This window comes from Tamandua tetradactyla, chromosome 7 (assembly GCF_023851605.1).
Source record: "Tamandua tetradactyla isolate mTamTet1 chromosome 7, mTamTet1.pri, whole genome shotgun sequence".
NCBI lineage: Eukaryota > Metazoa > Chordata > Mammalia > Pilosa > Myrmecophagidae > Tamandua > Tamandua tetradactyla.
This window is the reverse complement of record NC_135333.1, coordinates 85842719-85869615: the sequence shown is the minus strand read 5'-3', so window position 1 is coordinate 85869615 and position 26897 is coordinate 85842719. Positions and strand designations below refer to the sequence as shown.

General features: G+C 37.1%; 1 long non-coding RNA gene across 2 annotated transcripts in view; it reads right to left on the bottom strand.

The window, feature by feature from the left end:
* Nucleotides 1-7129: 7129 nt before the first annotated feature.
* The window catches only part of LOC143691591 (uncharacterized), a 208645-nt gene continuing 188877 nt past the window's right edge, over nt 7130-26897 (bottom strand). Inside the window, exons 2-3 of one of the 2 annotated variants that reach the window (XR_013179587.1) lie at nt 21325-21481; nt 7130-7491 (exon numbers count right to left, since the gene is read on the bottom strand). This is a non-coding gene — a long non-coding RNA (uncharacterized LOC143691591). The remainder of the gene's footprint in view (nt 7492-21324; nt 21482-26897) is intronic. The other variant, XR_013179588.1, reaches the window with a different exon arrangement.

The window sequence follows — 26897 nt, the reverse complement described above, 5'->3', positions numbered from 1 at the left end:
ATCCATAAGAAAAGAGGGAAATAGTTATCATGTTAAAATCTCAAGCACACGTACATGTATTTTGCTGCTTTTTCTACTAATATTTGTCGTTTCCCCATTGATTTTTAGGAGTGTGATATCTTTGATACAAATTCTTTTTTTGTTATGTGGCATCTTGAACAAAGATTCTTAATTTTAGTTTAATAAAATATGTTTGTCTTTCCCTTAAAAAAAAAATCTTAGGCACATCAGAAGCATCATTTATGTCCAATATTGCCTAACATATGGTGGGCACTAAATATTTATTAAATAATGAATAAATGTATAAATATAATTACCCTTCAGAGTGGGTTTTTCATGTTATTTGCATATCATTCTTAGCAATTTATCACTTTTAATAGAAAATTGAATTAGCTCAGCTTAAAATACTTAAAAGTAATCAAACTTAGTTTATTTAAAATTTTTCTATAAATCAGACTTTTATTTAGTCAGGTTGCCCTTTATCCCAATTAATCCAAATCAGTGAGCTTTTACTGTAATTGAAAGTTGTGCATACTTGCCATTTCCACTGACCCTCTAAGAGCCTGTAATGGCAATTGGAAATTTTCCAGGGTGCTGGTACCTTGAGCTTCTCCTTTCTCTTCTTACAACAATAGAAGCTCACATTGTCAAGTTTAAATCTTCCCTGAAAATGTCCCCTCTTGTCCTCAATATCTCCTTTAGACATTTTGCTATTTCTTAACAAATCTTTAAATGGAAATTAAGTAAACTCCTCCTAATCACCATTTCCATTCATTTCAATCACCGGCCACTGAACTAGAGACCTAAGTTAGCTTCAGTTTCTTTTTTCCTCACTCATGCAATTATTTGTCAAGTCTTTTCAATCTACCACTGAAATGCTTCAAATCTGTTGCTTCCACTCTATTCCCCTGCCAATCCAGAACCTCAAAAGCTATCATCATTTCTCTGCTGGCTTGATTTAATGGAAACCAATGTAACCAAAAAATTCCCTACCTCTAATCTTATCACTGTCCAATCTGCTACCCAATGAATTTCCTCTCTCCAATGCAAATGCTTTGAGGGTGCTCCAAACTTTACAAGTCCAAATTCTTAACCCATGGGACTTTACCATGTGGTTCCCATATCCCTTTCCCATACTTTCACACCTCTGTGCTTTGCACATATTTTTCCCTCTGCCTTAAATTATTCTCTGCCTAGGCCCCTTCTTCAACCAGCAAACTCACATCATCTTTCAAAGATAAGCTCAAGGGGAAAGGGAAGGTAAGAAAGTGGTTAAGAGTGTGAGTTTTAGCATGCTTAAACTTTGGTTTGAATCTGACCATCCTACCAAAGGCATCCTCACTTTCCCATCTGCTGGCTGAGGAACCTGAGGAAAATTACTCAGCCTTCCTGAGCTTCAGTGTCCTCTAAAAAGAGGTTTGCCTTACAGGGCACTGTTAGGAGGTCTAAATGGGATAAAGTCTCTCAAGTGCTCAGTACAATACATGTAACATAGTAACTAGGCAGTAAATGATAACTATTTTTAAATGTCATCCCTTCTATTGAAGGTTCTCTTCTGAACTCAATCACCATTTCTTTACATTGGAATTGACTGATTCACCTCCTGTGTCCATTTTGTGTAAAGTTCTATAGCAAGTACTTTATTACAGGATACTCATTTTCTTTATAATCACAGTTAATAGTTTATCAGCACTTCCTATGTTTGTCATTTTTGTAAGCACTTTTACATGTATTATCTAATTTAACCCTTAGCAATTTCATGAGATAGTTATGATTACAATCCTCATGTTAGTGATGAGGAAACCGAGGCCAGAGAGGATATACAACTTGCCCAGTGTCACTCAGCCAGGTAGTAGCAGAGCCAGAGTCTGAAACCAGGTAGCCTTGCTCAGAGCATAGCATCTTAACCACTGTATGCCTCCTTGCAATGTAAGTTCCTTCAGTACAGAAACTGCATCTCTCTCATCTCTATGTAATTAGTATATCTACATCTCTATGTAATTAGTATATCTGCACTACAAAGGAAGTGCAGGGACTCATGATACACTAAATGCGTCCCAGTACCCTAGTGCAAAGGAGGCAGTTAATGGAGATTTCTGTGAATTAAGAAGGTACTCCAAAAATATGGACTCTACTTGGTATGCAGTCAGACTTTATATATGTTTTAGCAAGTGCATAAATACAAAATCGTAATTGGCAAGTTAGTCTCAAAAGAACTCTTTGTTACTATGGAGAATATCTTGTCAGTTGATAATTCACTGAATTTAAGAAAAGAAATTAAGAAAATTCTGAAAAAAATTATTTATACCTCTACATTTAAATTCATAGAGACTGGTATACAGACGCTACTGTTAATTCTTTAGTAGAAAATAGCATATCTCTGAAACATTAAACTTTAACCAAGTAAAATTATATTGTGTTTGAGATGGGAATAAAATTGTATAAAAAGGGGCTGGGTATTTCATCATCTAGTTCAGCTACTTGGGCTCTTATTTCCATTTATAAAGTAGGTGAATATAAAATTACCCAGGGTTGCCCTGTATAGTTTTAAAAATGTGAGCCTGTATATTTTGTGTAAAATTAGTATCGGTGGTATGAAAACCACTCAATAAATCTCTAATTTAAGCATGCAATGCCTTCATATTTGCCTGAGTTCTTGCTAGGTCTGAGGTCATATCATCAGCATGTACACATTCAGAGCATGGCATGAACTATATGATGTTGGCAGGTCATTAATAAAAAAACTGAAAAAGTAAAAAGCCCCATAATTAGCTCCTGAGCTAACTTTGAATGTAACATTTTCACCTCGGATCAACACCATTAAACAAAATGACTGGGGTTTACTCACTAATGTAGCTGGAGAACCATTCCACTATAGTTAAACTTTGCCAAATTAAGGGATACTCAAATAGCAATATGTTGTGATTCATTGAATCAAAGGCCAAGACAAATCAATAGAGATAGCACAGCATAAAAACATGATAACGAATATGTGTAACAATACCATCAAGGTTACCTTGAAAAGCGCAGAGAAGTGGTTTGAAACCATCACTAAAAATAGGGTCATTATATCAGACTTGAATTGAAAGTTCATTAATATTTTAGCAAATTTAGGGAGAAAATTAATTTATTAAGGTATAATGTAAGTACTGGATAAGTGACTGAGATGTAATAGACTCACTAGCAACAGGTTAAAAAAGGCTTAAAATGGCAGTTAGAAAAGCACATTCTAAGAAGGAATAGAAACCCAGTACATCAAATCAGTGAATCAATACATATTACTAAAAAAGTAAACAGATAAATAAGACCTTGGAGGAAGAAGGCAGCATACAGGTCAAGTAAGTGAATGGAGGAATGAAGGATGTGAATTGGTCTAATTCCTTCCTTCTTTTAGCTCTATTTATCTTCAAACAAAATCCAATCCCTGGAAGAGGATTTTAGCACTTATCTGAAGTATTCAAGCTGCTCTTTGGATAATTTATTATAAAACCTGAAGTAGCAAGTTATCAATCATTAACTCTTCTTACTTATTCAGATAAAATGTATTACATGAAAAAAATGCATTGTACTGGTATAAACTTAAATTGGTGCTTTAGACAGTACATGTGAAACATGGTCACCGTATTGTTCCCAATGATACATTTGAAATTGTAAAGCTGGAAGCTGCCTTTCGGCTTATTTAGTCCAACCCACAATCAGTAACTTCCTTCTTCAATAGTGCCTTTTTCTCAATATGTTGAAGAATTAAGAAAGCACATCAGCTAACTTGCTTGTTGTATTAACTGTCCCATCAGTGAGTTTCATTCAGTATGTTTTTAAGCATTGCATCAACGATAACAAAATTGACAAATTTTATTCAATATTTAAAAAATTTTGTAAACCACAAATCACTTCATGAAAAGCAGCTAAATCATAAAGCAAATAAATGTCATTTAAAACAATGGTTAAATTTAAAGTCAGTCAGGAATCTGAGTGTTACACAGACAGATTAATTCAGACCTTCTAAAGTGTGAGAGTATCATTTTATCTAGAATAAAACATTTCAATAATGTGTCTTGTATTTTAGCAATACAAGGTAAACAACAATTCCTTACCTAATAAAACAGTTTATAAACTGCTTTGATTTTGAACTGCTAAAGTAATATGCATTCTTTTGAAAGCCAACACTTTGTTTACTACATATACAAACATGAAATTTTCAACTATTTTACTTTGGAAGCCCAGTTCAAGATCCACCTTGCATAGTTTTAAGGAATTAACCAGCTGTAAACAGAAATAAAAAAAAAAAAAAAAAAAAAAAAAAGCCAAAGAGCTTAACAGTGAGAAGAGATATGTTTATCTAAGGAGTCAAAAGAAAAGTTTTGCAAGTGTTCTAAATATGAACAAGCATCCATAGGATGCCCATAGTTAATTCGTACTTTTTACACTCCCAGCTGATGGCACAGTTTCTATTCACTATTCACAATCACAGTATCTGGGATAAGCAGCTTCCTTTTCTGTTACCACAGACAGCTTCTGAATTATTGATTGTTTTCAGTAGAGCCTCAATTTAGAAAGGAAACTCTTTCATTAGGACCTTCTTATTTTAACCTCCAAAATTCAAACAGGATACAAGGGCAGAAAGAGAAATAGGCAATTAAGCTGTAGCTTAGATAACAAACCTAACAGCATATGATTGAATAACCTCCAACCTGAGCAGGACCACCTGAGCTCATGGTTTATTTACTTACCAGAGTCTGCCTTTTAAAACTAATACTTTGGAAAGGTGGATTCCCTAATCCATATTACAGTTTCTCAAACTGGATGACTGAAATTAGTTGACAGAGTGTTTCTTAATCATTTGAGGGACACAAATTCCTTTGTTTGCCTGATGAAAGCCTCATACACTTGAGCATGCAAATGCAAATTTTTGCACACCATTTCAGGGGTCATGACCACCCCACCGAAGCCCAGGTGTTGATCATTCTAGGAATTCCTGCTCTAGGTTAAGCCAGCAAAATCGTAAACTTTTTTTTAATTGTGAAAAATAACATATATACAAAAAGGCAATAAGTTTCCAAGTACATTTAACAAGTAAGGTATACAACAGATTTTAAAGTTTGGTATGGGTTACAGCTCCACAATTTTTTATTTTTTCTCTAGCTGCTCCAAAACACTAGAGACCTAAAGAATTATCAATATATTGATTCAGCAGTCATATTCATTTGTTAAATCCTGTCTTCTCTATTATACTCTTCCTTCTCTTTTTTCTTTTTTTGTGAAAAATAACAGACATACAAAAAAGCAATAAATTTTAAAGTACATTGCAACAATTAGTTGTAGAACAGGTTTCAGAGTTTTGTATGGGTTACAGTTCCACAATTTTAGGTTTTTATTTCTAGCTGCTTTAAGGTACTGGAGACTAAAAGAAATATCAATATACTGATTCAGCACTCATACTCATTTGTTAAACCTGACCTTCTCTGTATAACTTCACCATCACCTCTGATCTTTCTCTCACTCTTTAGGGTATTTGAGCTATGGCCATTCTAACTTTCTCATGTTGGAAGGAATTTTTTTTTTTTTTTTTTTTTGCTTTTGGCTTAACAAATATAGAGATTTTATTTGATCATTTTATAGACTAGTAAAGCTGTTTTGTGCTTCCTTTTAAGTATTCTATTGGGGAGTATAACAAACATACTCTTCTGCTTAATTGATATGAAATCACATATAAAGGTATTTAACCAAATATTTTTGTGAATAGCTAGATATCTGGTACTAAAAATAAAGGAGAAAGCACATAAAAAGTAGAAGAATGAGAAGGAGAGAGGTGGTGGGGAAAAAAGGTAGAAATTTACTGGAGTTTTTGAATACAGCATTTCTCAAATTTTGTCCTAACTGGCTATTTTTTTTTTTTTAGGGCAATAAAATGGTGGTATGGAAATGTGGAAAAGTCTGTGACCCAAATGTTTTATTTTTTTCCACAATATTTGATACTATGGGATAGGGGCATGGGACTAGTTGATGTCTTCGAAAGGCTGGCCCCTCTGCATTTCAGAATTTATCTGGTCCAGCGACCCATATGGAGGTTGTAGATTTCTGGAAACGTACCCTAGTGCATAGAACATTTGAAGAATCTTATATAATTCCCTAGGTATTCTTTAGGATTGGCAGGAATGGCTTTGGTTGGGGTTTGGAAAGTTATGATAGTAGCAATGTCAAACTGAAAATGAACACATTATTTTGATGACCACAATATTTGAAAGTTCTTTTCTTAAATGTGTACTGGTTTCCACCAACACAATTTCCTTCTGAATACTTTATTTGGTAAATATATAAGGAAATGATAACACCAGAAGTTTTGGTCAAGGACCTGCATACAATGATATGTAAAAATCATTGTATAGATAAAATTCTTTTGTATATACCTTCCTTAAAACTGTAAATACCTAATCTCACTGAAATACAGAAAATCAAGGGCAAAAGGGAAGCCGAACTCTGGTGAATTTCATTTAACACATGAGGTCTTGCAGATATGAAGAAGTTGGCTTAAATTTTAGAGAATAAGCTTGCTATTTATCTATAATAGCCATGAAATGGTTTCCAATCTATGGAGAAAACTCTTATAATGAACCATGTTGTCACTACAAGGAATACTGTCTTCCTGAGTATCTGGTTTCTCTAAGCCGAGTTGACTTTGTACCAGTAAGATTTGTGCATGTTCCACTCTCTCTAGATTCAAATATCTGGAAGATTCAAACATCTTCAGGAGAAGGGCAACCAGAGAGCCTCTTCTAATTCCATCCATCCGGATTTTAGGTAAACACCAGTAAAATCTACCAAAATCTTTAGATTTGGAATTACTGAGGCTGGCATTCTAGCACCAACTTCACTCCAGCATGTATGCATTAAACAACCAACCAATTACTTCTTCTTGGGGGTTTCTGTGTCAAGTATTGTGCCATGGAATGAGTTAATACCAACAAAACAATTAGAACAGTGCCTACTCATTGTAAGCTTTCAATAAATGTTCACTATTATCATTAGGATTTTCACTGTTTTTATTGTTACACAAATTCAAATAGGTGATGACCCCCACACTGAAGTAGCAATTGTCTAGTGAGGGATTAAAAATAGAGTATGGTTAGACTACAATGAAAAATGTGTAGGTGCCACAGAAACACAGAAAAAAAGAGGTGGGGCATGGAAATCAGTTTCATAAGACAGGGAATGTTTCCCAGGAGAAAAAAAGTGTAGTCGTTAGCTAGACAGTATTATATGCAAAGCATAGATAACATCACATATTTGCGTAGTTACAATAATCCAGTACTGTTGGACTGAAATGAGGCTAGAAAAGAATGAACAGTCAGATCCTGATGGGTTATCAGGTGCTCAACTAAGGAGTTTAAATTTTATGGAGAATTATTTGAAATATATTTACATGGCAGAGTTCTGCAACTATTAACTGTAACTTCGATTTCTTCACTTCAGCTCTTTGGTTTCCAATTTCTTCTATGAAAAAAAAGAAAGGGTAGAGAACATAGTATTTCAGTCTCTTCTAACTTGAATTTTTAAAATAATTTTATTTTCTTGAGTCAATAATGACCAAAGGGGGGTGATGTCATTAATATTGCAACGTCATCAACACTGCGACATCATCAACGTGGCAATGTAAAGCAGCTACTGAAAAATCTCTCTTTGATGAGTCAGGCTTAAAAAAGAACAATTCTGAATTGGTCAGAAATCTGGAGGAGGATATGGACTGGAGAGGGACCCTACATATCCCAAATTGAAGAAGTAGAGGGCTATCAGTTTAAATTGTATGATGTGTGAATAAAACTGTTTAAAAATGAACAGAGAGATAACACGTGTTGGAGAAAATGTGGAGAGAGAGCTGTACCTATTCACTGTTGATAGGGAAGGAAAGTGGTCCAGTCCCTCTGGAGGGCAGTGTGGTGGTTCCACAAGAGGCTAGGGTTGGGGTTGCCATTATGATCCTGCAACCCCATAGTTACATTTACACCCAGAGGAACTGAGAGCAGGATATGAATGGACATTTGCACACTGATGTTTATGGCAGCAGTACTCAAGATTTACAACAGATGGAGGTAAAGTAAGGGTACATCAACTGAAGACTGGAGGGGGAGCTGTGGTCTATACATACAATATACTATTGAACAGCTGCAAGAAGGAATGAAGTCATGAGATGTGCAACTAGGTGAACAAAACTTGAGGACAGTGTGTTGAATGAAAAAAGCCAGAAATGAAAAGAGAAATATTATTATGCCTCACTAATATGGACTAACAATAATGTGCAAACTCTGGGAAGTGAATTCAAGAGCATAGGTTAACAGGTGAAGGCCTATTGCAAAGTTTCCTAGATTGTAAACTCTTACAGCAGTCACATCTATTCTGCAGTTGTAACTGTTATTTCTAAATTCTGAGATTTTGAGCTCTCTGGTCATTCCTCGGAACTTTGGGTATTTGCGTGACACCTGAGACTCAGGGTTAGAGCTCTGAAGCTATGAAAGTCAGTATCACCCCATATAGCAACTGTTAAAAATAGAAAGTGACCAGTCTTCTATTAGAGGTATATTAGATCTGTGTAGGACTAAGGTAAAGCAGACTAAAATGTAAAGGATGATATTAACTGTATCTTAAAACTTCAACTTCTGTGTGAGACTAAAGAAAGGAATGTTTATTTGGTGCAAAAATTATATTTTCAGTAGCACACTATCTAATCTAACTTGTACGGTCAGCTTATTCACCACTGTAATTACACTGAACCTTGAACAGGGAGTAGACCTTGTTGGTTTGTACAGGTTGGTGGGATGCCCTGATACATCCCTGAGTAATCTGGGCAGAAGATTAAAAACTATTTGCAAAGTCCACTTGAGGGCTGGGGAAAGAGGTGGACATATTAAACTTCCCCACCAGGGGAAGACCTGATATTTTCACAATCATTGGGGATTGCCAGTTTGATGGGACAAGCCCTCAACCTTGGGAATTGCCCTTGTTAAACTTATTCTTGCAAAGGAGACGCTCAGCCTACTTAATGATCATGTCTATGAGTCACCCTCCAGAGAATGTCTTTTGTTGCTCAGATGTAGCCTCTCTTTCTAAGCCAACTCAGCAGGTGAACGCACTTCTCACCCCCACTATGTGGGACATGACTCCCAGATGTAAATCTCCCTGGAAACGTGGGACATGACTGCTGGGGATGAGCCTTGCCTTGGCATTGTGGGAGTGAGAAAGGCTTCTGGACCAGAAGAGGGAAGAGAAATGAAACAAAATATCAGTGGCTGAGAGATTTCAAATAGAGCTGGGAGGTCTTTCTGGAGGTTATTATTATGAAGTATATAGATATACCCGTTCAGGTTTTTGCATATTGGAGTAGCTAGAGGGAAATACCTGAAACTGTTGAACTGTAATCCAATAGCCTTGATTCTTGAAAATGATTGTATAACTAACAAGTCTTTAAAGTATGACCATGTGATTGTGAAAACCTTGTGACTGATACTCCCTTTATCCAGTGTATGGACAGATGAGTAAGAAAAAATCAGAGACAAAAATAAACAGAGAACAGGGGTAGGGGAGTTATGGGATGATTTGGGTGTTCTTTTTCACTTTTATTTTTACTTTTATTCTTTTCTTTGGAGAAATGAAAATGTTCAAAATTTATTGTGATGATTAATGCACAGCTATGTGATGATACTGTGAACCACTGACAGTATAATTTGGATGATTTTATGGTATGTGAATATAATATATCTCAATAATACTGCATTAAAAATGCATATAGGACATATAGGTCAGGGGAAGATTTCTATGTTGGGAGTCAGGGATATGTGGAGGATTAAATTTATACAGACCTTGAGTTGTCAATAGTATGTGTGTTGGAGGAAAGAAGGGAAGAAGGATCTGTGAGATAGCTAGCTATTAGGAAAGTTAGTTTCCTCATCTGTAAAATGGTAATAACAATAGCTCCTGTTTAATAAACTTGTACAGAATAAATATGTTATGAAATGTAAACCATTTACAGCAGTTTCTAACATGGCTGTATGAGAGCTTGCTATTATTATTTGCATATGTAGGGTTGAGGAACCAAGAAAATAAATTCCTGTCTGGACAACCTTCTGAATAACAAAAAAGAATGACCAAAATGAATGGAAAATTAACAGTTCACATTTTGCAGGAGCCAAATGTAACTGCAGAGACATTTATATGCCTTTCGAACTTCCAAATCAGTTTATCTTTGAATGAAAAAAAGAAATACTTTGCTCTATAAGCAGCTGAAAAACAGAGACAGCTCCCCAAAGTTCCAGGTATCTCCTTCAAAAGTAATGATCAAAATGCATTTGGAGGCCCACTTGTAATTTACATAAGATGATATTTTTCTGTTTGGAATTTTTAAAAGGAGAAAAAAAAATCACAAATTATTGCTCAATCATTAGCACAGTCAGGTACCTCAGTGGCTGATATTCAATCAGCCAATTAAAATCATTTAGTCAGTTACATTATGATTTCCCAATTTTATAGTCAGATCAGTTGGAGATGTAAGCAATTAATATATATTTCAGTTATCAACAGTTTCAGCTTTATAGTGAGTCTCACTAAAATTCTGATTTTGATTGACAAGTACAAGATTTTACTTTTCTTTCCAAAACTTGAGTATTTCAATTGTTTAATTGAATGAAAAGTTATCTTTATTAGCTGAATACATGTCTCAAGCAAACACATGAAACCTGATGAAAGTTTTTAACATATATTCTGGCCACCTTCATTTACATTCTTTCCTGGACCATTTTTCCTACTTGAAAAACAAAGCCAATCACCAAAAACTAGAAAGATTGTTAAATTTTGTGGCAATAAAAGGTAAAGGGAAGAAATATGATCATATAAAGAAGAAAGTTTAAAAGCAAATTATGAGAAAATAATTGGCTGTTCAATAATTCCTTTTTATCGTCCATCAGTAAACTGTAAACCTGTTGTGCGAAACCAGGAACAAGGCTACAAGTCTCCAGGAACATTACGTGAAAACAACAAACCGGGGTCAAGGCTGTGAAGTTTCAGGAAGTAGGTTTTATAAGTCTATACACATAGGGCTCAGCCAAGTAGCCTCTGAAAGTCTGAGCCCCAACAAGGGTTGTCACAGGGTTTTAAGGGAAGAGCTTGGCTACATGCCGATGTACAGAAGGGGCGGGGTCTCTACAGGAACTTTTCTTATCCTGTCGATGTGCAGTTTCAACCATTCCCAGGGCGAGGGAGACTTCTCTAAGGGGAAATGGCCTGAGTAAACGGGTCTGCCTGCTATGAGAGGAAATGGCTTGGGCAAACAGGGTCTGCCTGCTACAAACTGACTATGTGTACATTCTTCCTCAAAACCTTACCATCATATCTAATGCTGCTCTAATATCTTTCCCCAGGTCCCCATTCACTACAATAAAAGGACCCACTTCAGGAGTCAAGTTTGAGTGGATTTTGTAGGATACTGGCTTCATTTTTCCATTTAAGTCAAAAGCCTAGAGAGCAAACCAAATATGTTTAGGTGTATTATCTTCCATTTTTCCCATTGTTTCTGCCTTTTAACACATTCTTTCATGCTATCTTCTCTACCCATAACTGTCTTTATTTTCATCACTTGGGTCTCTGCCAAGTTTTCCAACTAGAACTTGCTTAAAATTACCATTCTTTTGGAAGACTTTCTTTATAACTTGAATTTAAATACAAATATCACACTATAAGCCCCTTTAGCTAGTAAATATTATCAATCTTTTCCATTTTATATAATTCTTAAGTATTTTGTATGTATTTATATTTAAATGTCAGTAGTTAAAAAACAAGTCCACTTTGGAAAATTTAGAATTACTAGGCTTGTGGTACTCAAGGGACTTTCTACAATGTTGATCTGACTTTCTGTAATGCTAGCCTGGTTATAATTCTGCCAAGTAAATTGGGGAGAAAAGCATCATGTTCACCTCCATCCACCTCCTTCATATATCAGGGTCCTCCTAAGCATATGCCCAGATGCTTGAGTGTGTACCGCAGGCTCCTCAGACTATGATGCCAGCAGCTATAACCTCAGCCATGGGATGGGTAGCATGGGTAGGAAGTGCCCCTTCTAGAAATAGTTCTATATCATATTAGGTGGTTGTTTGGAAATGTGTAGCCCCCAAAGTCTCGTCACCTCCTCTACATGATTTGCCCTCAAGAAAACAAAAATGTATTCAAGAAAAAACATGGCAACCCAAATGGGATCTCCAGAGAACCAATCCTTAAAAAATTTTGCCAGCTTCTTCTGGCACTTCCTAAGGGACCACTTTCAGGATTATACACAGAAGCTGTAGGGCTAGAAAATCTACCCTTTGGTAGTTTAGGTGAAACTATTACTCTATGAAGTAAAGAGATATCCCATAAACCACTTGCTACCAACTTAGCATCCCTTGTCCCCTTGATGTTTATTGTTCTTACCATCTCTGAGTTTTCAGGCCTGCTAATGGACTTGGGCATATGTGGTTTTTTTCTCTCCTTGAAGGCAAGAACTTTTTCTGAGGCAGCCTTTTGTTCATCATCATCTCCCCCAAAAGTACATAATATACTTTAGTAGTTCATGAAATATATGAATATATATTCATGAGGATGAACATATGGAAAACTGAGGAGCTATATAAAGGTCATATATATTGTGTTTGAAATATGGATCGTTGTTCCTGGAAGATGGTGGCTTAGTAAGACGCGCGGATCTTAGTTTCTTCTCCAGGACAGCTACTAGGGGAGTAGAAACGATACAGAAAGCGCCCAAAGCCACAACAGAGATAAAAAAGACAGCGTACCCCATCCTGGAACGGCTGGCTGGCTGAGAGAAGCAGCTCGGGTGAGATCGCCGAGGCGCGCGGGCCTCACCGGGCGGGGTGGCAAGCGGCCGGAGTTACTCCCTTCCCCCTTCCTGGGCCGGCTGGGAGAATTGGAGAGGCAGTCCCCTGAAACCAAGGTGGCTGGCGCCCAGACCACGTGCAGCCCCCCGGACCAACTGAGAGAATTGGATCGGAAATCCCCAGGCTGCGGAGAACGGTGACGGGTGGGGGAGGCCCCTTCCAAACCCGTGACTCCCGGGGAACGTGCACTCTCTCGGGTGGGCTGCTGCCGCTGGCGTCCTCCCGCCACGCTTGTCGCCCAGGGCCGACTAGGAAATTCGGACGGGCTCTTTCCCGGGCTGCGGTGACCAGCAACCCTCCCTGCGTTCGGACCCCGGGCCGGCTCAAGCCGCTTCGGCTAGCGAACCCCCCGGACGGCGAGAGTTTTCCAAAGTTTAAGGTCCCACAGCACCTTTTACTGGTGGGACCCGCAGACAAACGTGTGCCACGAGCGCCACCTACTGGGCAGGATAAGAAAAACAGAACCCAGAGATTTCACAGGAAAATCTTCCAAACTTTTGGATCCAGTACCCAGGGAAATCTGTCTAAATGCGCAGACGCCAACAGAAGATAACGGATCACGCTCAAATAATTGAAAATATGGCCCAGTCAAAGGAACAAACCAATAGTTCAAATGAGACACAGGAGCTGAGACAACTAATGCTAAATATACGAAAGAAATGGAAAACCTCTTCAAAAACGAAATCGATAAATTGAGGGAGGACATGAAGAAGACATGGGCTGAACATAAAGATGAAATAGAAAAACTGAAAAAACAAATCGCAGAACTTATGGAAGTGAAGGACAAAGTAGAAAAGATAGAAAAAACAATGGATACCTACAATGATAGATTCAAAGAGACAGAAGATAGAATTAGTGATTTGGAGGATGGAACATCTGAATTCCAAAAACAAACAGAAACTATCGGGAAAAGAATGGAAAAATTTGAACACAAATTTTTGTGTTCAATACGCACAAATATACGTGTTGTGGGTGTCCCAGAAGGAGAAGGGAAGGGAAAAGGAGGAGAAAAACTAATGGAAGAAATTTTCACTGAAAATTTCCCAACTCTTATGAAAGACCTAAAATTACAGATCCAAGAAATGCAGCGCACCCAAAAGAGATTAGACCCAAACAGGCGTTCTCCGAGACACTTACTAGTTAGAACGTCAGAGGTCAAAGAGAAAGAGAGGATCTTGAAAGCAGCAAGAAAAAAACAATCCATCACATACAAGGGAAACCCAATAAGACTATGTATAGATTTCTCAGCAGAAACCATGGAGGCTAGAAGACAGTGGGATGATATATTTAAATTACTAAAAGAGAAAAACTGCCAACCAAGACTCCTATATCCAGCAAAATTGTCCTTCAAAAATGAGGGAGAAATTAAAACATTCTCAGACAAAAAGTCACTGAGAGAATTTGTGACCAAGAGACCAGCTCTGCAAGAAATACTAAAGGGAGCACTAGAGTCAGATGCGAAAAGACAGAAGAGAGAGGTATGGAGAAGAGTGTAGAAAGAAGGAAAGTCAGATATGATATATATAATACAAAAGGCAAAATGGCAGAGGAAAATATTATCCAAACAGTAATAACACTAAATGTTAATGGACCGAATTCCCCAATCAAAAGACATAGATTGGCAGAATGGATTAAAAAACAGGATCCTTCTATATGCTGTCTACAGGAAACACATCTTAGACCCAAAGATAAACATAGGTTGAAAGTGAAAGGTTGGGAAAAGATATTTCATGCAAATAACAACCAGAAAATAGCAGGAGTGGCTATACTAATATCCAACAAATTAGACTTCAAATGTAAAACAGTTAAAAGAGACAAAGAAGGACACTATCTGCTAATAAAAGGAACAATTAAACAAGAAGACATAACAATCATAAATATTTCTGCACCGAACCAGAATGCCCCAAAATACGTGAGGAATACACTGCAAACACTGAAAAGGGAAATAGACACAAATACCATAATAGTTGGAGACTTCAATTCCCCACTCTCATCAATGGACAGAACATCTAGACAGAGGATCAATAAAGAAATAGAGAATCTGAATATTACTATAAATGAGCTAGACTTAACAGACATTTATAGGACATTATATCCCACAACAGCAGGATACACCTTTTTCTCAAGTGCTCATGGATCATTCTCAAAGATAGACCATATGCTGGGTCACAAAGCAAGTCTTAACAAATTTTAAAAGATTGAAATCATACACAACACTTTCTCGGATCATAAAGGAATGAAGTTGGAAATCAATAATAGGCGGAATGCCAGAAAATTCACAAATACCTGGAGGCTCAACAACACACTCTTAAACAACGAGTGGGTCAAAGAAGAAATTGCAAGAGAAATTAGTAAATACCTCGAGGCAAATGAAAATGAAAACACAACATATCAAAACTTATGGGATGCAGCAAAGGCAGTGCTAAGAGGGAAATTTATTGCCCTAAATGCCTATATCAGAAAAGAAGAAAAGGCAAAAATGCAGGAATTAACTGTCCACTTGGAAGAACTGGAGAAAGAACAGCAAACTAATCCCAAAGCAAGCAAAAGGAAAGAAATAACAAAGATCAGAGCAGAAATAAATGAAATTGAAAATATGAAAACAGTAGAGAAAATCAATAAGACCAGAAGTTGGTTCTATGAGAAAATCAATAAGATTGATGGGCCCCTATCAAGATTGACAAAAAGAAGAAGAGAGAGGATGCAAATAAATAAGATCAGAAATGGAAGAGGAGACATAACTACTGACCTCACAGAAATAAAGGAGGTAATAACAGGATACTATGAACAACTTTACGCTAATAAATACAACAATTTAGATGAAATGGACGGGTTCCTGGAAAGACATGAACAACCAACTTTGACTCAAGAAGACATAGATGACCTCAACAAACCAATCACAAGTAAAGAAATTGAATTAGTCATTCAAAAGCTACCTAAAAAGAAAAGTCCAGGACCAGATGGCTTCACATGTGAATTCTACCAAACGTTCCAGAAAGAATTAGTACCAATTCTCCTCAAACTCTTCAAAAAAATCGAAGTGGAGGGAAAACTGCCTAATTCATTCTATGAAGCCAACATCACCCTCATACCAAAACCAGGCAAAGATATTACAAAAAAAGAAAACTACAGACCAATCTCTCTAATGAATACAGATGCAAAAATCCTCAATAAAATTCTAGCAAATCATATCCAACAGCACATTAAAAGAATTATACATCATGACCAAGTAGGATTCATCCCAGGTATGCAAGGATGGTTCAACATAAGAAAATCAATTAATGTAATACACCATATCAACAAATCAAAGCAGAAAAATCACATGATCATCTCAATTGATGCAGAGAAGGCATTCGACAAGATTCAACATCCTTTCCTGTTGAAAACACTTCAAAAGATAGGAATACAAGGGAACTTCCTTAAAATGATAGAGGGAATATATGAAAAACCCACAGCTAATATCATCCTCAATGAGGAAAAATTGAAAACTTTCCCCCTAAGATCAGGAACAAGACAAGGATGTCCACTATCACCACTATTATTCAACATTGTGTTGGAGGTTCTAGCCAGAGCAATTAGACAAGAAAAAGAAATACAAGGCATCAAAATTGGAAAGGAAGAAGTAAAACTATCACTGTTTGCAGACGATATGATACTATACATCGAAAACCCGGAAAAATCCACAACAAAACTACTAGAGCTAATAAATGAGTACAGCAAAGTAGCAGGTTACAAGATCAACATTCAAAAATCTGTAGCATTTCTATACACTAGTAATGAACAAGCTGAGGGGGAAATCAAGAAACGAATCCCATTTACAATTGCAACTAAAAGAATAAAATACCTAGGAATAAATTTAACTAAAGAGACAAAAAACCTATATAAAGAAAACTACAAAAAACTGCTAAAAGAAATCACAGAAGACCTAAATAGATGGAAGGGCATACCGTGTTCATGGATTGGAAGACTAAATATAGTTAAGATGTCAATCCTACCTAAATTGATCTACAGATTCAATGCAATACCAATCAAAATCCCAACAACTTATTTTTCAGAAATAGAAAAACCAATAAGCAAATTTATCTGGAAGGGCAGGGTGCCCCGAATTGCTAAAAACATCTTGAGGAAAAAAAACGAAGCTGGAGGTCTCGCGCTGCCTGACTTTAAGGCATATTATGAAGCCACAGTGGTCAAAACAGCATGGTATTGGCATAAAGATAGATATATCGACCAATGGAATCGAATAGAGTGCTCAGATATAGACCCTCTCATCTATGGACATTTGATCTTTGATAAGGCAGTCAAGCCAACTCACCTGGGACAGAGCAGTCTCTTCAATAAATGGTGCCTAGAGAACTGGATATCCATATGCAAAAGAATGAAAGAAGACCCATCTCTCACACCCTATACAAAAGTTAACTCAAAATGGATCAAAGATCTAAACATTAGGTCTAAGACCATAAAACAGTTAGAGGAAAATGTTGGGAGATATCTTATGGATCTTACAACTGGAGGCGGTTTTATGGACCTTAAACCTAAAGCAAGAGCACTGAAGAAGGAAATAAATAAATGGGAGCTCCTCAAAATTAAACACTTTTGTGCATCAAAGAACTTCATCAAGAAAGTAGAAAGACAGCCTTCACAATGGGAGACAATATTTGGAAATGATATATCAGATAAAGGTCTAGTATCCAGAATTTATAAAGAGATTGTTCATCTCAACAACAAAAAGACAGCCAACCCAATTACAAAATGGGAAAAAGACTTGAACAGACACCTAACAGAAGAGGAAATACAAATGGCCAAAAGGCACATGAAGAGATGCTCAATGTCCCTGGCCATTAGAGAAATGCAAATCAAAACCACAATGAGATATCATCTCACACCCACCAGAATGGCCATTATCAACAAAACAGAAAATGACAAGTGCTGGAGAGGATGCGGAGAAAGAGGCACACTTATCCACTGTTGGTGGGAATGTCAAATGGTGCAACCACTGTGGAAGGCAGTTTGGCGGTTCCTCAAAAAGCTGAATATAGAATTGCCATACGACCCAGCAATACCATTGCTGGGAATATACTCAAAGGACTTAAGGGCAAAGACACAAACGGACATTTGCACACCAATGTTTATAGCAGCGTTATTTACAATTGCAAAGAGATGTAAACAGCCGAAATCTCCATCAACAGAAGAGTGGCTAAACAAACTGTGGTATATACATACAATGGAATACTATGCAGCTTTAAGACAGGATAAACTTATGAAGCATGTAATAACATGGATGGACCTAGAGAACATTATGCTGAGTGAGTCTAGCCAAAAACTAAAGGACAAATACTGTATGGTCGCACTGATGTGAACAGACATTCGAGAATAAATTTGGAATATGTCCTTGATAACAGAATCCAGCAGGAGGTAGAAACAGGGTAAGATAATGGCCAATTGGAGTTGAAGGGATACAGACGGTGTAACAGGACTAGATACAAAAACTCAAAAATGGACAGCACAATAATACCTAATTGTAAAGTAATCATGTTAAAACACTGAATGAAGCTACATCTGAGCTATAGGTTTTTGTTTTGTTTTGTTTTGTTTTGTTTTGATTTTACTATTATTACTTTTATTTTTTTCTCTATATTAACATTCTATATCTTTTTCGGTTATGTTGCTAGTTCTTCTAAACCAATGCATATGTACTAAGAAATGATGATCATGCATCTATGTGATGATGTTAAGAATTAATGATTGCATATGTAGAATGGTATGATCTCTAAATGTTGGGTTAATTTCTTTTTTTCCGTTAATTAAAAAAAAAAAGAAAAAGAAAAAAAAAGAGAAGGGATAATTGGAGCTGAAGGGATACAGACTGTACAATGGGACTGGATATAAAAACTCAGAAATGGACAGCACAATACTACCCAATTGTAATGCAATTATGTTAAAACACTGAATGAAGCTGCATGTGAGGTATAGGTTTTTTTTTTTTGTTTTTTTTTTCTTTCTATTATTGTTTTAATTCTTATTCTGTTGTCTTTTTATTTCTTTTTCTAAATCGATGCAAATGTACTAAGAAATGATGAATATGCAACTATGTGATGTTATTAAGAATTACTGATTGTACATGTAGATTGGAATGATTTCTAATTGTTTTGTTAATTCTTTTTTTAATTAATAAAAATTAAAAAAATAAAAAAAAAGAAATATGGATCGTTAATGATACAAGACATTAAGGAAAGAGAAATTCAACTATGACTGCACATGTTTCTCACATGGATGAAGAACAAGAGGGCAAGCGAGCAGGTATGTTAAATTACCATGGGCGGGAAATGATGGCTGTATCACTGGCTAAAACCTTAAGTTAGCAGAAAGATTTATTCTCAAGATAGATGCTTTTTTAGCTTCTTTCCAGATACAGAATTTTACAATATTTATCTTCCTTACTTGCTTTATCCTATTTTTAGGTTCCTTCAGTGTGACTTGCTAATAATGCAAACATCTGGAATCAAGAGTCAGTATCCAATTGCATATGGATTGCCTGAGACCATGAGCAAGCCCAAAGAACTATCCCCTTTCTCAGCACATGCTGCCCGAAGGATTTCAGTCAATATAGTATACAAATGATAGTCCTTCACCTAATATCATAACAATGAACCTATCTATTAGAAAATGCACAGGATTTTTTCTATCAAAAGCCACAGTCATATAAAAAGCCAATAAATTGGCAGTCAAAAAATGAAAAACAAATCAAAGCAAGATATAAACAAAGTTCACTGATGCTTTAGAAAGAGAAATATGAACTCTTGCATGATCTTAGTTTTAAACGAAGACTAAAAAAAAAGTGATTTAATAGCATCAACCCAGATTTTTTAATACTACATTTTTACCTCAAAATAAAAGTGATGTGATGAAAATACATTACAGATATGGAATGGGGGATCATAATTGTGTACATTTGTTACCTCTTCTTGCTTTGGAACTCCAATTGCTGCTAATGGTAGGGTGAGGTAGAAATGGTAAGGTCACTAAATTTGACAACTAAAGGTTATTCCATTTCTTGCCAGGGTCTTATCTCCTGCCTTTCCCTTGGCTCCTTTCCTTTCACCTAGTAGAAAGGGTATCCACTTTCTTTTAAGAGGAGCCTGAGTTCTTCCTTACTCTGTGATTTATTTTGTCTCAGTCCTTAAGCTTTGGTTCTCAATAATTAAAGAGAAGCTTTCTTTAAAGTTTAGACAATCCCATTCCCTTTTGGGCAAAGTTGCTTTTCAAGACAATTGAGTTAAAAACAAAATCAGTTTAGGAAACTCAAGGTCAATCAATGATTTTTTTAGTTCTAGGTGGTATCCTTTTTCTCTTGAAGCAGTAAATGCCTTTAATGGGCAAAGAGGCAATGTGTATATGGGAAATTAAAAACATACATCAGATAAGTCATTACTTATAAAGGAGATGAGGGAGACTGGGAAATGAAGTGCAGCTACAAAAGGAGAAAAAGAAAAAGGGAAGGCAGAAAGACCCAGAAAAAAAAAAAGAAGATGAAGACTGGAAAGGAAATTGACATCAAAGGAGGAAATAGAGAGCAAAAAGAGTTAGAAGGGGTGGGACAGGGTGGCTAAGCAGGCAGGGTTCTTGCCTGCCATGCTGGAGACCAGGGTTCGATTCCTGGTGCCTGCACATGCAGGAAAAAAAAAGAAAAAGAAAGAAGGAAAGAATGGGAGAAAGGAATGCCAGAAGAAGGGTGATAAAAAATTAACATCCCCCTGCTCACCAAGAAGCTGGAAGGGTCTTTGACACATCCTCCATATTGCTGCAAGAGTGCTCTTTCCAGTAAGCAAATCATAGCATGGTCCCCTTGGCAGCACACCTGCACAGGCTCCTGTGCTCAAGGGTAGAGTTCAGTGCTCCTCAGAGCACTCCTCAGAGCTGGGTCATATCCATTCCACTCTATGGACCATGTGCAATATATCAATGACACACATTCCCTCTCCTCTGCAGTCCCTTGCCTTGCTGAGCTATGGGATGTTTAGTTTGCAACAACCTTTTTCTCTCTCTCTGCATGAATAAATCCTAGTCATCCTGAAAGACACTGCGCAGAGTATTTTCTACAACTGTCTCCATCCAGTTATATGTCCATATGGCAACCCATGGATAATTCTTATAAATCTACTTATCTGTCAAACCCATGCAACTAGGCTGAAGTCACTTTATTCTCTGTTGCCAATAACTGTCTCAGTGACTTACACACACATAGTAGAAACTCGATATATATTTGAAAATAAGCAAACTAATTTCAACATGTCTGTCCCTACTCCTTACGAGTCCCTAAGAGTCAGTTCCACTGCACTGATATTGCCAAAACTACAGTAAAGGGTAACACCTATCTTGCCCCCCCCCCCCCCCCCCCGTCTCCTCTTACCTTTCCATCCTGATTCTGCTCTTCCTTTGACTCTTGTCTTGTGGTTCTGATCCTACACCCCACGCAGGTCTGGGCTGACAGGCACTGGAGTAATCACTTTCTTATACCAAGCTGAGATACAGTTCCAGCATTCCACGCTTGGTTTTCACTCTTTAAACTACAAATATTTCAAGGTACAAATACTCACTGCCTCATCTACTCAAACTGTACCTTTCGCTATTTATCAGAGAACCATGACTGTTTTTCTCATGCCTACAAGACCCTCAGTTGTACTACATATCTCCATTACCAATACCTGTCTTTAAACATCGTGATTCTCAACCCTGGGATCGCACATACATGGGGAAAATGCTTCAGAACATCAGGAAGGCAGGGTGGGGTACACAAACTTAAAAATGCCCCCTTGGGAATAAAGACTCTGAGGTTTAGAATCAATGATCAATAGTTTTAATTCTTTTCGATTTCTGTTGTCTCACATTTTTTCTCATTTCAAAAAAATCTTCTATGTCTCTCTCCCCCGCCCATTTTTATTTCTCTTTTTATTTTTTGCACTGTTTTTATCCACCTGGTTTTAAAAAAATGATGAGGACACATGACTGGAATGAAGGGGATAACTATGAAAATAATTCAAGTCCTAAATACGGAAGTGAAATATCTGCTTTTTTTTCTGGCTTAATCAACAGCAGTGTTTTTAGCCCCCCCCCCCCCCCCATTACCAGTCCAAACTTAAGACTTTAAAACCTTCAAGCTAAATAAACTAAACTCTAACCGCAGGGTAAAAGTCTCAAGGATAACAAATCTTCCCCCAGTGGCAATGCAGCTGAAATGCTGGAATGGCATTGTCTTCTCATATCATGTTTGTAGGGTAATCATTGGGAAAATCTTTGCCTGGGGACTAAATCTCCAGACTCCTGACTTGAAACGATTTTTCCTTTGTAAAGAAACACAGATTGTAGCCATTTTTCCCACTGAAGTGACTCTGTCCACCCCAGTAAAATATCTTCACTGAGGGACAATAAATTACATGTGAAAATCCCCAGCTTAAATATAAATTAATCTATTAAGGAAGGACTTGCCCCTATTGTCGGAGGTCTTGAAGGAAAACATTTTAATTTTAAAAGACAAAGTGTGAAGGAGTGGAGAGGACTGAGATAAGGTAAAGGCTTTTGTTTGTTGAACAGTGGTCCCAAATTTCCCTGCAGGAGTTTGGCTGAAGGCAACACTTCTGCCCTCCTCCATCCAGCTGACCCATGCCAGGCTGACAAGGAGAGTCTCATCATCAGACAACAGGTCTTGAACCTATTTGCTGGGATATCTAATTATTGTATGTAAAATACATATAATCAAGAGAAAAGTGTCTTGATAATTTTAGGTCTGAATTTTGTTCTCTGAGTGTGACAAAGAGATTCTAAATATTATGTAGCCCAGACAAGAAAAAATGCTTAATTTTTAAAAACCTAAATAAATTTCCGTCCCTTTGTAAGGATATATATGAACTCATCACCACAAGCTCTGTGTATGAAGCCCAAGCACTCAGAAGGAACAAAGGATGCAGGAGACAGAGCTCCCAATAAAGCAGGAACACTTGCTGTAACAACCTAGGTTTAATCTCAAAACAATCAAAGATCACGAACCTTCCAATAAGATCCATTGAAATAAGCGACATTAGAGAGTCAACAGTTATACTAATGTTTTACATTTTTTTCTTTTCATTTTTATGTTTTCCTTCCTTCAACAAAATTAGGTGGTTTTCTTTTTTTAATGATTAACTTCTCTTAGAGTATAGATCTCCTCAAACCCTTTTCCTTATTATGAAAGAAAAGAAAAATTTGACTGGGCCTGAGATTATCTTCAAGAAGGCCTTTAAAAACGAGAAAGATACATTTAAAGGAATCAGAACCTAATTTGACAACCCAGACCCATCTGGAACTCTAGGAACTGAAAAAATGCGTGCCATCAGTCATGGTAAAAGCTGCAGTTTCCCACCAAAAGCATCCTCTAAATGATTGGTAAACAGGCTTTTACCTGTAACCTTAGATCACCTATGAGAAAATAAAATAACTTAAAGGGTAGGTTTAAATTCTTAAAGTGAGTGGAGTGTATACATGGATTAGACCTTTATAAATACAATTTTATCATCAACTAAAACTTTCATTCATTCTGCCCTGGGGTCCAACCTAATGATGTTCCCATCCACTGAACCTACTTACTTTTCTGCTACCAATGTCTGAATGTTTACAGTCTGACAGTGACAATGCTAAACAGTTTCCATCTATTCTTCATTTATCCTTACTGTCATATAAAAAGGTATGCATTATTTTCCCTACTTCACAGATTAAAAAATGAGGATTGGAGAGGTCAAATGAGTAACTTGCTCCAGGTCACAAAGCCAGTAAGGAGAGAACTATGATTTAAACCAGGTCTATTTGACATTCATTTCCAGACTCTTAACTATAAAGCCTATTGATTTAACTTACCACTTTGTTCAACAGTATTTAACTCCTTCAAATGCTCTTTTCTGCCCATGGCATGGAACACTGTTTCTAAATTGGGTATGGGGGGAGACCAAAATCTTATGGGGCACTTTTTCAAACCGTGCAATTTCTTTAAAAAAAAAAAAAACAGCATGGAACTTCAAATTCTCACTCTCTCTCTTCCAACCTCTTTCTTTCTCTCTCTCTCCCTCTTTCTCTCCTCTCTGCCCCCACACCTCCCCCCCAAACATTCCCCCAAAACACTCCATCCATTTCCCTGGCTAAATATTGTTCCCCCTTCCTTCAAGTGTCAATTTAAACGTCATTTATTCAGTGATCATTCTTTGCTGCCACTGTCTATTTGGACCTGTAATAATATAGTCTCATAGCACACTGTATTTCTCCTTCATTGCACTTATCACAATCAAAATGAAATAGTTATTTGGGTAGCAGAATAGAATAGAGCTCTAGACTAGAGCTCACTCATCTAAAGGCCTGTTAGCATAACTCCCATAGAAGTCTGTGTAATTGGCTCTCATGCTAGTTCCATTATTCTAAGATCAGAAAAATATGTAGACTAGACTGCGTTAGCCTGGGGAAGCTGAGGGTGATCAATAAAGACTGCACTCCTGCTCAAGAGTGCTCTCAATACTGTCCTCTGCTGTCATATTGCACTTTTACAGCAATGAGCTGGCTCAGTTGAAGGGGCTTGTCATGTCCTAACACGGTGTACAACTACTCTTGCATTAGGTATTGAAGGCTTAGCTTGGAGGGAAGGAACTGATGCCAGAAGATCTGATGTGACCCTTTCTTATTCAATCTTATCATCTACAACTGGTGTACCTCTAAGCTTATGTATCTGCAAACAGATTATTGATGTTCTCTCTGCTGTGTGTGTGGAATGTGCTGATATCCTTCAGAATTCTGCAGAGAAGTAAACCTTTTTAATTCCTCCAGGTGCTGTTTGTCTGCAAAATAAATTACTGCATTATCCAAGACCTAGTAAATGTGGGCTATTTCCCCTCAGTAATTAAGATTCCTTTCTAGAGTGAAGTAGGATAAAGTATTAACATAAACCCCAATATCCTAACTTTTCTCAGAGATCTGATCATTTTGGCCCACAAAAAAACATGGATGATAGAATTCAAATTCTCTTTTCTCTAAGGATTTAGGTATCTATGCATAAAACAATGCTGACATTGGAAAATGCAGGCTGATCTGGTTAATCCCAGTAAATGACAAGGTAAATCTCCTGTCTTCAGTTAGCTATATACCATAGTTTATATATCCCTCCTGATATGGGGAAGTGAGGTTGTTTAGGTGTTAGGCCTAAATTAACATTGCTCTAAATATTTTATGTATCAAACAGGTAGCATAACATTTTCCAGAGATCTAAATGGTAGGATTGGCAAAGATACTGCCAAAGATCCATCTTACACATCACAGGCTGGTGACTCACAAGCTACATCCAGTCTATAGATGTACTTAGTTTGGACTGCAATTTTTTCATTTGTCAGGTTTTGCTGACATATTGCTGCATAACAAACATACCCAATCTGAGTGGCTTCAACCACAAACATTTATTCCTTACCCACAGGTCTATCTGTTGGCTGAGGCTCTGCTGAACTTAGAAGGAATACACTGGGATCTGCTGGGATTAATTGAGTTTGGCTCCAAACTTCAGGTAAGGTTCAGTTCTGTTCCATGTGTCTCCATGTGTCTGGGACTACAGGATGAGCCTCTCTCAAGGTAAACGCAAGAGCAAGAGGGGTAAGAAATAAATCTGATAATTTTTGCCCGCAAAAGACATGGAAGTGAAAGGTGCTTTTTAAAGCCTCAGCTCACTTTTTCTCAGACTCTATTGGGCAATTCAGGTCACATGGCCATATCCAAAGCCAAGGAAGTGAGTCATGAATACTCGATCCACTGGGAAGTCCTAACGAGTGACAAGTCAAGGGGGTTGGATGTATAATTCTACTACAGAAGGACTGAAGAGTTGGGAAAAATGATCCAAACCAACAGACTTGTCAACATTTAAAAATTGAAATGCTTTCCATAAAAATTAGAATTTCCACCTTTTCCTGAAAAAAATCAGAAGATTTCATAATATGAGTCCAGAGCTCAAAATATAACCTATTCCATTTTCAAAAGGGGAGCTATAGAAATAGGACCTCCAATGAAGATATAATGGCACTTGTTTCCTTGAATCAAGGCATAATTATCCACACTAGCCCTTACTCACAGTCTAATGAAAGCCCACTGTGTCGCCATGTCTGGATTCAAATCCTGACTCCCCAATTACTACCTGAATAACCTTGGGCAAGTCACTTAATCTCTCTGAACTTCCATTTCTTCATCTCATAAGGTTTTAGTGAAGACTAACTGAGATAATATACATTAAAGTTGTTCTGTGAATTGAAATATGCTACACAGATGTTAGTTGTCATTATTAGCAGGGCTCACCTAGTGAAACTCAAATTACTATTTAAGGAAATGACCAATTTGCATAGCCACCTGGATTTTTACTGTCAACGACTTTGACTGGATTCAAATGATTTAACAGCAGGGTTATTTCATTCACTGAAGATCCAGCTGGTGTAGCAGTTTGGGATATGCACTAAAAGATGCTTGAAATACCTGCTGGTCTTTCAGCTATTGTGCTATAAAACCAGGTAGGGGAATCCTTTTATCATTTCCACAGCTAAATATGCTTTAAACTCCCTAACAGAGCCAAAATTGTCAGACCAAATTCCACTTGTGATGAAATCCAACCAGGTTAACATGTTCTTTCCTTGTTAACCACCTAGGCTTTACTAGATGAAATCCTGCAGCCCTAAAACAGGCAAAACTTAACTTCAAGGAAAGTTTTGGATTTCAATGGACCTTTGAAATCCCTTCAAAAGAGATAAAGACTTCAATGAGAGGTTTGCCTATATGGAGGACCACAGAAGCAAGCCATTTGTAGAAATTTAGTTCATGTAGGAGCAGAAGTTGTCTGGTGAAAATTGGTTCAGCAAGGAGGGGTTAAGTGAAGCATGTAAGTTCAAATTCAGTAGAATGAAATGAGCTTATTTAAGATGATCTAATTTTGTTCTTTTG